The 12,423-nt window shown below is 37.7% G+C and overlaps 1 protein-coding gene across 1 annotated transcript in view; it reads left to right on the plus strand.

The window, feature by feature from the left end:
• The window catches only part of LOC139692897 (enolase-phosphatase E1-like), a 266,173-nt gene that overhangs the window by 107,570 nt on the left and 146,180 nt on the right, over nt 1-12,423 (plus strand). The gene's annotated exons all lie outside the window — the stretch shown is intronic.

Raw genomic sequence — 12,423 nt, forward strand, 5'->3', positions numbered from 1 at the left:
TAAAATTCCGTTCTTGTACAATAAACGACGCTATTTCTAAGTATTAAAAACTCTTCTTAAACCAGGAACAGATACACAAACCTTGTTCTCATCGCGTTGCATCCTTATATACCTTTTAGTCATAAACACTTCCAACGTATTTTAAAATCGAACCAAATGTATATCTGTCGAGATTTTCTAAAAACTGGAAGCCCCTTTTAATTAATTTAAATTTGTTAATACTAAAGACCTTTATAATGTTTCAGGTTTGTTAAAGAAGGCTAAATTTCAGGTCCAACATTCAGAAGAAACTGCACTTTATGTGCTTTACATATAAGTTGTTTCAAATCAATAGATTGGAGATGGATTCGTAATTAGAAAACTATTGGCTCAAAACTCTGTTTGGAGTCAAAAAAGTTTTTATAATCATGTTGAAATTTTCGCTCGTGTTTATCAGTTAGAGGCAATGTTCTATAAGTTACAGTGGACCTTTAACATCTTTTTAGATCTGTTAGCATGCTCGCACTCCGCAGACAGCACTTGAGGTACCCCAACGAAATGCAGGCGAGGTGATTCACGGAATTAAACGGAAAATGTACACTTGTTAAGCGCCGAGAGCAGGTCTCCTATCCCAGTGCGTTTCACCTACCCCTCTTGTAGTCCGGGGTTATAACTCTTGGTCTCATCATGCATGGCAGGGATACGCCCGACGCAAGGGGATCTTGAGCAAGGAACCCGAGGCGGCGATTAATCTCAAAGTGATGGAGTGAACCCTCGAGCAAACTAACTCACATCAAAGGAGAGCAGGGACTTGAGGAGGGCGACCTGTAAGCAGTTAGTTCTCCTCTTTGTCTGCTGTGTTTTGGATGAACGTTCGAAGGGAACATGCACCATTAACATACGACGAGACTTGAATAAGGCTAAATAATAATTTATCAATGTCTAGGAACCGAACAAGTAGTGAGTGAATAAGTACAAAAGTAATCAAAACAAGAAAAATTGTAATATTTCATTCTCCCATTTCTCTTAAGAAAAAGTGAACATGCTTGTATTTTTCTTCATCTACATCTACATCTACTCAATACCCCGCAAGCCGCCGCAAGGGCGTGTGGCGGGGGGTGCTAGGACACCACCCATAATTTAGAAAAGAAAAATAAAAAAGAAAAAAAAAATAAAAATAAAAAAAAAATCGCATGCAATAACAACAAAATCATATATTAAAAAAAAAAAAACATGGCATACATTCATGCATGAACACTTACACCCCACACACATGCAAACACTCAAACTACCAACTAACATACACATGCACCTGAAAGTATACCTAACATCTCTATAGTGTTTAATTTTGTTCCGACTTGTAAATTCAAAGTTTTTAATATTTCTAAAGTGACTTCGGTTTCTTGCTATTATGATTACTGATTGTTCGGGGAAAGAATGAGTATTTGTACCTATCTGTCTTGGAATCTATCTCCCTTAGTTTATCTTTGTGGTCTGATCTACCTAAGTAGTGTGGGGCCATTATAATTCCTTCAGTGTCATATTTAAACTCGTTTGTTCTGAACCTTTCTAAAAGTCTAAGCCTCGCTTGTTCTCTCCGCACTTCAAGTGGTTCCCAGCCTAAATCCCCTAAGAGACCTGTCACACTTGTGTTTTTATCATAACAATTTTTAACGAATCTAGCGGATTTTCTCTGGACTTTATCTAATTCTTTTTGCCAAATTTTCTCCCACGGATCCCAAATACTTGCGGCATATTCCAAATGAGGTCTAACTAGAGCAAAATAACACCTCTCTTTAACTTTTTCATTACATTTCCCCACCACCCGTTTTATGAAGCCAAGTTTCTTACAATTAGCAGTTCGATTGTCACTTTGGATCAATTGTGTCTGTGTCCGAGAAAATACTGGTTAAACACTAATGTTTAAGTCCCTAATTTCTGGAAATCTTTATTTTAAATTGGGTAATAAAAGATGACGTGGAGTGTATATATTATAAACTGACAAATAAGAAAAGAAATCACGGTTTACTGGACGGTTTACTATCGAAACTATATGTTGTTGTATTTTAATTTCATTTCTTTTCTGACAAATGTTTTAGAAAGGTATTATAATAATTTTAAGAAGAATTATCATCCTAAGATTAAGGTGTTTTCGCTCAAAATATTGTTTTTATTTTTAACAGAGTTCCGCATTGTTAAATATCCTATTAGTTTTAGCATATCACGGATTTTTTCTACCCCTAATTGTTAAAATACAAAAAAGACAGTGATATCCTTTGTAATTATAAAGCACAACCAATGTTCTCTTACTTTGATTTTATCTTTAATTTTTTACTCTCGCGAAATTAGCAAAAAAAACAGGAGGAAACATCAGGTATGATAAATTATATTTCAGTTTATTTTGAAAATTATAAATCGTCAGTTAACGATTAGATATGGAGATGATGTACCAGAAGTTTCAACTATTGATCAGAGAGCCCCAAAGTCGAATAAAGGTTAAGGGGGGATCTCCTGAAATTAACATCCAGCTAAAACTCTAGCTGTGTGATTGCCTACGCCAAAACGCTGAAAATGAAACAGAATCTCCTGACCTGTGTGAGAAATTCTCAATCGCAGTAGGACTAACTGTGTACCGCAATAGGTTTACTCTCTCAACTATTGAAACGAACTTTGAGATGACGACGGTGAGCTTCGACTGAATACTATAAATTTCCCGAATCACGGTACCATCATAAATAAATTTCGTCTGGTTGGTGCCTATAATACTGTTTATGACAGCGTGGACCGGGGGGGTAAAAGGAAATGTTTGGAGTGGCCATTGGTGTCCCTGGGTCGGCCAAAAATTGCAACCGCACGTGATGAAGGAGGCGGGCAGTCATCGACTCCCCCCCCCCTCTTGGCTGGCTGGAATCCTTCCAGGGAAGAAAGGCTCGCAAACCCTAGTGCGAGAAACCCTGCCTCGTTCGCCCAGGGCGATGAAGGCGTCGACCCGTGGAGGGAATTGGAAGTGGATACGAGTCTCGTGTGCGTGGGCGGTCTCCTGCCGTAATTCCACAAAACCCCCTTCCCTCTTCTCCCCCGCCACCCCCATACCAACCCCGTTCTAAGGCTCATATTTCCCCGAGGGCCATGCCCCAACCCACCGGTATCAATTAGGAAGGGAGAGATACAGGACTTCATTCTGGTGAAATTGGAATCATTGCGTCTTCTTTCGTTCAACTCGAAGAGTCATGGATCTGATACAATGTAGCCCTGCGCCACTGGTACGCAAAGATCAACGTAAATACGAGTTAAGAATAGTACACTGTGCGATTTGCGTATAAAAAGTAATGACCAGTCCATGGTTTTGAATGGAAGGCAGTGTAAATGAATAAAAAATTATTTGAGCTTCAAAATACGCGCATATTTAACATTGCTCATTCTAAATAGTCACCATTCCGATTCCAACCATTTTTATACCTTTGAACAAACTACTTACAATCCCTCCTCATAAAATTCTTCCGCCTTGATTTTCAGCCAATCTCTCGCTGAGATTTTGACGCGAGCAACCTCTAGAGGTGTACGTAGAAAGCGATGGGAGTCACTGAGATCGATATCAGGAGCTGAATAATTATAGTTATATCATCAGAATTTTTTAATTGCTTCGATCGATCGATCCATTTCGATCCTGCGGGGAAAACCGTGCGAGGGAACGTGTCTTATCGTGAAGGATTACAATTCCTGACCTCAGCATTCCCCTTCATCACTAATGAATGATGAATGGCTTGGTGTAATTAAAAAAAGTGTTTTATACTATTTTTGCAATGTGATGGCTGTTCCGGACAAAATAGTATTTAATCCACAAAAACCACCCCTTTTTGGTCCAAAATATTGCAAATTACCTTGATTATCCTTTAAGAATGGTTTCTTTTTTTTTGCTTTGGGTAAACCTGAATAACTCCACGGAATTGAGTTTTTAAAAATTCCTGTCAACGTTGACTTACAAAATCCAAGTTTCATTGTGAGTGATTATATAGAAAACAATCGTAGTTAAAAAAGTGTGAAGAGGCTCGTACAGTCTGGTTATTATCGCACCCCTTTTGAACACGCCATCACTCAAAAAGGCAAATAACAATGAACTGAAGACAAAGTGATAGTTGCGTGCCCAACAGACCAGTTTTAACTAATGTGCGAAGTATTAATAACTTCTGAAAATCGCTATTTATAGCCTATTTCCTCTTAATTTTGAATGGCTCCTCTTAAATATGCATGCCTATCGATCAAAATATTCAATAAAATCAGATGAAATGTTTGATATTATGGGAAAAGCGACGGATGTTAACCGCAGAGGTGATCAAATAGTAAAAACCTACATTCGAGAAGCATCTTCATGACCGTGAACAAATTACGTTGCTATTCCATCAGATGAACGTAAGTTTTACACGAATCCTTGGGAATATTGTATGTACATATTTCGACTCGGAATCCTAAAGTACTTCAACATCGGTCCAAAATGTTTTTTTTTCTTTTCTTATTTCGTTTTAGAGTCTTCTTAAATTTTACTTCCCTTCATGTTTCCCTAAATAACTCTTTACTTCAAAACTTTCTTGATTCCCTAACATTCTCCCTTCAACCACGGCCTGAAGTATTAGCCTGCGCACCTGACAATATAAACTCACTTTTTCATCATCCTTTGACTTCTACTGATCAAATTTCTTCCTATTCCAATCACATGGAACTTCTGTAAAAATAATGTTCTCCATTATTCTAGATATTCCAAACTTGGAAGAATGATATATACACGTACGCTCTTTCTATATCCTAAAAGAAAGGCATTCAATTCATATTCAAGAATTTTATTGTATATTTCTTCAAAATTCATTTTCTTTTTATAAATATTTCTTTAATTATGTTATTTTTCTAATGCTCTTAATATCATGAACATTATTATTAAAAAAATACAATTGATTATTTCAGACGTAGCTTTATGGAATCGATTTAAATTATAAATGAAAAAATAATGAATTTGTGATTCAACAGAAAATATATTTCGATACGACCCAATTTACGACGTTCAACGTCATCTCCAGGTAACAACTCTTATAGACATCCATCTATATACTACAAACTTAGGTAGGGTTGGGGAGGTGAGAAGACCTGAAGATGACGTTGAACGTCGAAACCCGGGTCGTATCGAAATAAATATTCTGTGGAATCACAAAGTTATTATTTTTCATTTCTAATAAATAAATACTACCCTAAACTACAGATATTTCACTGACTTACTTTACGTCACCCGACATTAATGCGCCCTCTCTCTCCTGTTCCTCTCTAACTTATCTCTCCCAAAAATGGAGAATCTCATTGTCTTGCAATCGTAATCTTCATCTGCTATCTCTGACAATTATCCTATTGCGTGTTTGATTATGACTGCAACCGTTTGGTTCATGGGCTTGCTAAATTTTTTTTAACATTGAGAAATCTGACTTAATCAGCCTCCCTCCAAGTCTTTACACCCTTCTCTAACCTCTCCAATACGCCCCTCAGAATGTTCTCAGCGGATGGTTCAAATGCACGAGGATTTTATCAATGTTTCCGCTAAGAAATCCCATTCAATCATTTCTAACCGAGGGAATGTACAACTTCGCATTTATAATGCAACTTTTTCCATCACAAACGGTTTTGAGTCCGCTAATTTCGAAACAGAAACTGGTAGAAGAATTCTAACTACCTGTATGCCATTAATCGCTAACTGCCAATCAAAAGAATTTACTTGGAGATGAAAAATGTATGAAAATGAGTTTTTTTCCGACTTCCAAAGAAATATAGAGTGAATAGACCATTCGACAGGATCTTCTCTATGAAATTCTGCCCTTCGATTCGGTCTATTCTAAATATATCTTGCCCCACCCTCCTTCCCAAGCACCCCTCCTGGAAAAGGCAGAAGTGACTTCCCAGCCTGATTCCTAATCATCGTGAAATTTTACTAAAAGACATTGCATAGGTCATCCTGTCACACAGTATTTATTTAACTAAATGCAAGCGGTTTCATCTTAGTAAGACATCGTCAAACTCTTTGCAGTGAAATCAGTCGGATAAGTTTAAAGGAATACTGTGAGGCAATGATTGCCGGTCAGTTCTTTGGAAAAAACATGAATTACAAAAAGTTAACCCTAAAACAACTTTAGTTAATTGGGTATTTTATTATTATTATCATTTAAATAATCTACGAATAGACAGTTTCAGGTTGCACACAAATCCCTAGTATCACAATCAAGCTTGAAACAATAACATGAGCATTGATAAAAAAATAAAACTAATCAACTACATTCTGAGATAATCGAATAAAATACGAACCAGTACAATCAAACATGGCTCAGGGTCACAACATTCAAACGACGCACCGTAAAATCTCACAATGTTTAAAATAACGCCCTGTCCAACTTTATACTTCTAATTTACGCCCCGTCATTGCTTTCCAAATGCATACCCCGTCCAAAATGGCACACCAAGAAGCATCACACAATGTTTCACAGTTCAACTTTGCACCGTCCACAAATCTTCCAGTACAATATTGCACCCAGTCAATTGTTAAGTTTATAAACCAACCCTTTGTCCAATGGCTACCGTACACCTATTCTTAAAACTCGAATCAGTTGATGGAAAGGGTCAAACAATTCTTCAGGTAGTCGATTCCATTCAACAGTACTTACACTTAAAAATGAAAAAAATGTACCTGTTTTTTGGTGTTTTTATTTTGATTTCAAAATTTTGGTCGTTTTTTACCTTAAAACTTGATTTTTCTATTTCCTCCCTTAAATTTTCGCACGCTTCGTCATTTTTAACTATTCTATTCATCACACCAAACCTACTCCTCTTTCTCCTGCTTTGAAAACTCTCCCCTTTCAGAATATCCTATATATCTTTTAAGCTATCTGAACTTTTAGTCTTACCGTGTGCATACCTGGCGACCTTTCGTTGCACTTTCTCTAAATTTTTCAAATATCCCATCTCATACTAATCCCATACTTGGGAAGAGTATTTATTGTTTTACTAAATTTAGGATTCCATCACAGTTCCTCTACAGAATCACAGAAATAATTCATTTTAGAATGACGTTTGCCCCGATCGTGCAAACATCATTCCGCTCTCTTATGTTCGGTCCTCTCACCAATGACAAAGGCTATAAGGTCTATCTCTCCGGCCGGAAATATAAAAGGGTCAGGCAGCATCATGATACGTACGGTCTTAAATCGTCCTGCCATGTTCAAAGAGGCACTTAGAATTTTAAACGCTTGATGAAGACGCAGGAAACATTAGCTTAGCCGAGTGCGATGTCCCAGTCCGACATCAATAACAGGAACCCCTTGGAAGCCAATCTAAACAAAAGTGCAACGTGCTCGAAATAATGTTATCCTCCACCTGATAGCCACTCTCCTCACCCATCAACCACATCCCTCCGCATTTTCCCCTTTTTTCCACCAGGACCCCTCCCGTGATAATTTGACGCGATAACCCAAAACCCTTGCCCGAAAAAAAATACGCACAAACCCTAGAGAATCTCTTCTTTAACCCCTAACCTCCATTCCAAGTCCTTCCTCCCTCCTCCCCCTCCACCTAAGAATCGCTGAGAGAGGTGGGGCGGCTAACGACACCCATCCCCGACTCTCGTCGCTTCGAAACCACCCCCTTACCGAAGCCCTCAGCGAAAACCTGCACGCAGACGCAAAACCGTTCTTCCTTTGTCCAATCGCGCACCCCTCCTCCCCCGTGCTCAACACTCCGGCGGCAGCATTGTTTGATGGACGACGTCACTTTCGCCATAATGCCGATAAAGAGCGGGTAATGACGCCGGCGTGAGCCAATTAGGACCGTGAGAGGAGAGAGGGGGGGTAGTGGGGAAACGGATTGCGGCAAGGGGGAGTTCTAATCACCGGCTCTGTCCTCCTTCGCCGATAACGAGAGCTCCTACGCCGTTTAAGCTCTCCCCCGGTCCCCCCCCCCCCGCCTTTCCCTTGCGAGGCGTCGGTGCGCTGCAGTGAAATTGAAAATGCCCCATGCGGTGAAATATGTGGGTGAGTTCCCGGGAAGTCGATAAAAATTTTAATGTTTATTCCACGCACATTACCCTAGCATAGGTTAAAGGGTACTTGCTTGCACACCAGGCCCCAGCACCCAGGTTTTGATAGGTGTGCGAACTTTACTTTGATTGTTCTCACAAAAATATTTCTTAAATCTTTCATATTGCAATTCGCCAGAGAAAATTTGTCGAACATTAATCTAAACGATTATCTCTAATAGCAATCGATTTTCCAGTGATGTGACCAACATCTTAGGATTTTTAATTTGCGAGTTATCTGTGTTTAAATTCATTCTTTCGCTGTTCCGTCTGTATACTAAGACACGAAACATAAAATTGAGTGCAAAATTTGCAAGATAGTGAATAGTGCTACGCTGAATAAGATGCTCAATTATTTGTACTACATAGTCTTTTTGAGTAATTAACTTTATTCAAGATGGTGTCTACGTAATTTAAAATACTATATTAATAAAGCTTGAGTATAGGGTCCAGCTTAATGAAAAATCAATCCAACCTATTTCGATATAATATACCGTAATCTCTGAAGAAAATGTTTGTCAATTGAAAAAACGTGCCATTGATTCTGATGACAGATTTTTAACACTATCATAAATCATTTTACTTGCCTCCTATACGTATTTGAATAAAAATGTGAATTATTTACAAATTCTTCTTAAAAGGCTTTGTTTTCAATGAAGACCTGTGATACTGTGACATACGTATAAGTATGCTGTATACATAAATACTCTGAAGAAGACCTTTGTCAGAAAATAACAAATTTTTAAGCTGAATTCGCGACAATTTCTCCTTCATTCATCGGGGAAGAAATTTCGCAAAGTGATATCTCATTCAATTTTCTCATATTTAAACTGCATTATGAATCATTCGTTGAAATCTGAAAGGCGTTTAGGAAAATACTGTGCTATAAGTCAGATTTCCCACAAATAAAAGATGCAATAGCGTAGTTTGTGCGCTGCAGTTATACTAGTTTTCATGTTTTTATTGATAGCAGTGTATCGTTTAAGTAGACTTTGAAAGAAAATACGGACTAACAGACGTTAGGTTTCAAAGCTTCACCTCACATGACACAACATAATCCCTAAAAAACCTTCTTCCTAAATTGGCGTGCTTTCTTCATCCCTTCATTCCATCCAGCAAATCTATTATTTTCCTACCCCTACTTGCCTAACATTCTTCCCTCTCTATCAGTCATTAACATTCTATCATCAATCAAAATGCTCTGCATCCGCCTCTTCTGCCCCCTTGACTATCTCCAAGCAACGATCACTCCTCCTTTACAATGCCTAATATTTCATCGTATTTTTTCCTTTCCGTTTATTTTAATTTTTCCATTCTTTCCCACATCAGCATCTTAAAAGTCTCCAATTTACGTCTATCATCTTCCGCGGGTAAATATTCACGAGTATTCTTTTCTCCTTGGCTGGCGGCGAAGGTTGCACACAACCGAATTTCACGTGTCGTACCCCAATACGCATACTTGAATTTCAAAGGCAAGAATGAAACCCCTTTCGGCTGTGAACCATATAAAACTAAGCATAACGGATAATTACGCCAAATTTGACTGCGCGAAACTCAAGATTTAACTGCACATCATTTGAATCGATAATTGGTGACACCTTTAAGTGGAACTATCAATTATTCTCCCTTTTGCGTCTGAATTGAATTTGAGTGACATACCAAATTGACACTTCTGGCAGGTAGAAATTTTTATTCAATGTAGGGTAAGAAAAATAAACTTAGGGGACGTCCGGAAGAGACGTTGGCTGGTTTGAGGGGAAAAGAGAATGAAATCGGACAAGGGAGGAGATCCTCAAACCCATGCAGCAGGAACAAAGTCTCACTTGTCATTTCTTTCCCCTCATTTTTACCAGACCAAGAGTTCATAATGTTCATTTTATATGAGTCATGTAATTTCAGCGGTTTTTACAGCAAATATTTGTAAAAATGAAGAATTGCATAAAATTAAGTCTAAATCGGTGCTGTTTCTAGCAGTTTTGTTTGAATGCCACTTCTTCCTTGAAAATTCGGAGGGTATTTAAATTAAACCTAGCGTTTGGACAAAATTGGATATTTTTAAAAATCGCTCTGTTGAGACTAACTTGATGATTACTAACTCGCAACCTCCGATCTTTCGGTGCAATATCCTTGAACATTTTCGAAGATGATTTTTCATTACATCCTAAATTTATCTTGTTATACTCCACGTAATAATTGGCAACTTGAATAATTTTCTATTAAAAATCCTATTGAAGCTAACCTTTTATAAATTTAATCTTGAAATATTTTACGCCAATTTAAGAGAAGATCTGTGAAAGCTAACTTACTCAGACTATAAAGGGTATAAGTGGTCAATAAATAGCCTGAAACCGTGGAGAAAGTCTTCGATAAACGGCAGTTAGAATTCATTTCGATGGCTAGATAGATCTAAACGAAATATGTGAATCTTTTTTTATGTTCGGTTTTAAATTATTTGTTTCCTGGCTCAATTAAAAGTCCTTTCATGTGATTTAGTGTAAAACACCATGGATATTTCTAATCAAGGGTTTTTCTAGATATCACACGAGTAGTGTTTGGATTTTAGCGAGGAAATTGGTACCTGAGGGATTACAAACAGTTTTTTGTCTGGTAAAATCACTTTTAAATCAATGTTTGACACAAAATATACATTATTAATATTGGCTTTATTTTAAATCGTTTTATCAGTCCTAATATGGAGTTATCTTATAGTAGAGGTTCTATTATTCGCCAAGAGCACGATTTTCATAAGTTTCATAAGAAATTTTCTCTAATCTGCCGCTTTTAGTCACTCTTTTAATCCTCAAGCCACGCTGAAACTTCCAGAAGATTATATTAATTCTTTGTCTGTGTTCTACTATGATTAGGGTAGGTTTTTGCAATAATTCTACCAATGGCACTGCAAAACTTCCTAAGTCCCGTAAATTCGCACAAAATGCCTATTCTTTTCCTCCCTCTACCTTTCTTTCCCGACTTTCTGCCCTCTATTACCGCCTTTAGTATCTCATTTCCTCTCAGTATCTCTTGTTATTCCTTCATCAAATTTCTCCCAAAAATCCTTTTCTCTTCCCATACCATGCCGAGAACTTTTTTGTTTATTTTCCTTTTAGTTAATTCTTTGGTTTTCTCCATTATTCCCCAAACTCACATCTCAAAAGCCTCCAATTCACGATTATCATGTTGCCTAAAATGTCATGTTTTGAACACACACAAAAACTTGGTTAAATTTTAATGTTAATTCTGCTAGTAAAAGTTTAAAATGCCAAAAAAATTGTTCTTCATTGAACGTGATTTTGTTAACTGTGGTCTGAATCTACATTTTTTAATATTCAGAATCTGCATTTTAGGCTACCCGGGTCTTTTCGCCTACGATCCCAGATTTAAGCAAATGCGGCTTTCGAGTAAGAGTCTTTTCATTTCGATGCTTTTGAATACTCCCACGCACGTCGCTTTGAGAAAATTTAACGATCGCATCCCGACCGCACCTCTTATTCCTCTTTTAGTTCTCTGTTCACTATGCCATGAGCTCAAGCGACGTAACAGATGTCTAAGTTTCACCATGTTTAAACCTTATCCCATTCTTATCGCTTTTCTTTATTCTAACGGAAACCGTTAGCCTCTTTAACGACGACCGGAGATGAAACATCTCCTTTGAAGATTCTTTGAACCCATTAAACCACGGATGCATCGAGTTTTCCTTTCCCTCCAACCCTTAATTGTCTTAATCGACTTAACGGAATTCCTTTGAAGCCGCCACCGATTACCTCACTCCACCCCTTTCTACTGAGGGGTGCGAATGTAATGACTTGGCTCGCGTCGTCGCCTCATGGGACCACAGTGCGTTCTTCTCCCCACGCTGGACAGAGGAATTAAGAGACAGAAAAGGATCGATTCCTTTACTTTTTAACCTCGTTGAATATCATTGAAGTATTCTTAAAAAAATTAGCACGATAAAGTTCCTAAAACTTTTTCTTTGCATTTTCTCTATTTCTAAACCTAAGGTGATATCTTCGTCGCTAAGGAAACTTCTGGTTTCATTAATTAATATAAGTGATTTGTGAAAATAACTTTATAGTTCCAATAAACTGGGAAGGCATATCGCATAGGTATTTTTTATAGAATAGAAAGTAATCTTAATGCATTGCTACCAACTATAATAAGTTTAAATAAAGCATCTTAAGGGTGGATTGATTATACCTCGACCGAGAGTTTTAAAGTACATTCCTTAATGATATATTGAGGATTATGATGTCTAATATTGTCGGTGGCGGGATAACGCCTATCTCTCATGTTCCCCCAGTCGTGAGTTAGGCTATTTTCTGTATATTACCTTTTACCCATGGTGGTTT

This window comes from Hetaerina americana, unplaced genomic scaffold (assembly GCF_022747635.1).
Source record: "Hetaerina americana unplaced genomic scaffold, ioHetAmer1.1.p SCAF_44, whole genome shotgun sequence".
In the NCBI taxonomy this organism is placed as follows: Eukaryota; Metazoa; Arthropoda; class Insecta; order Odonata; family Calopterygidae; genus Hetaerina; species Hetaerina americana.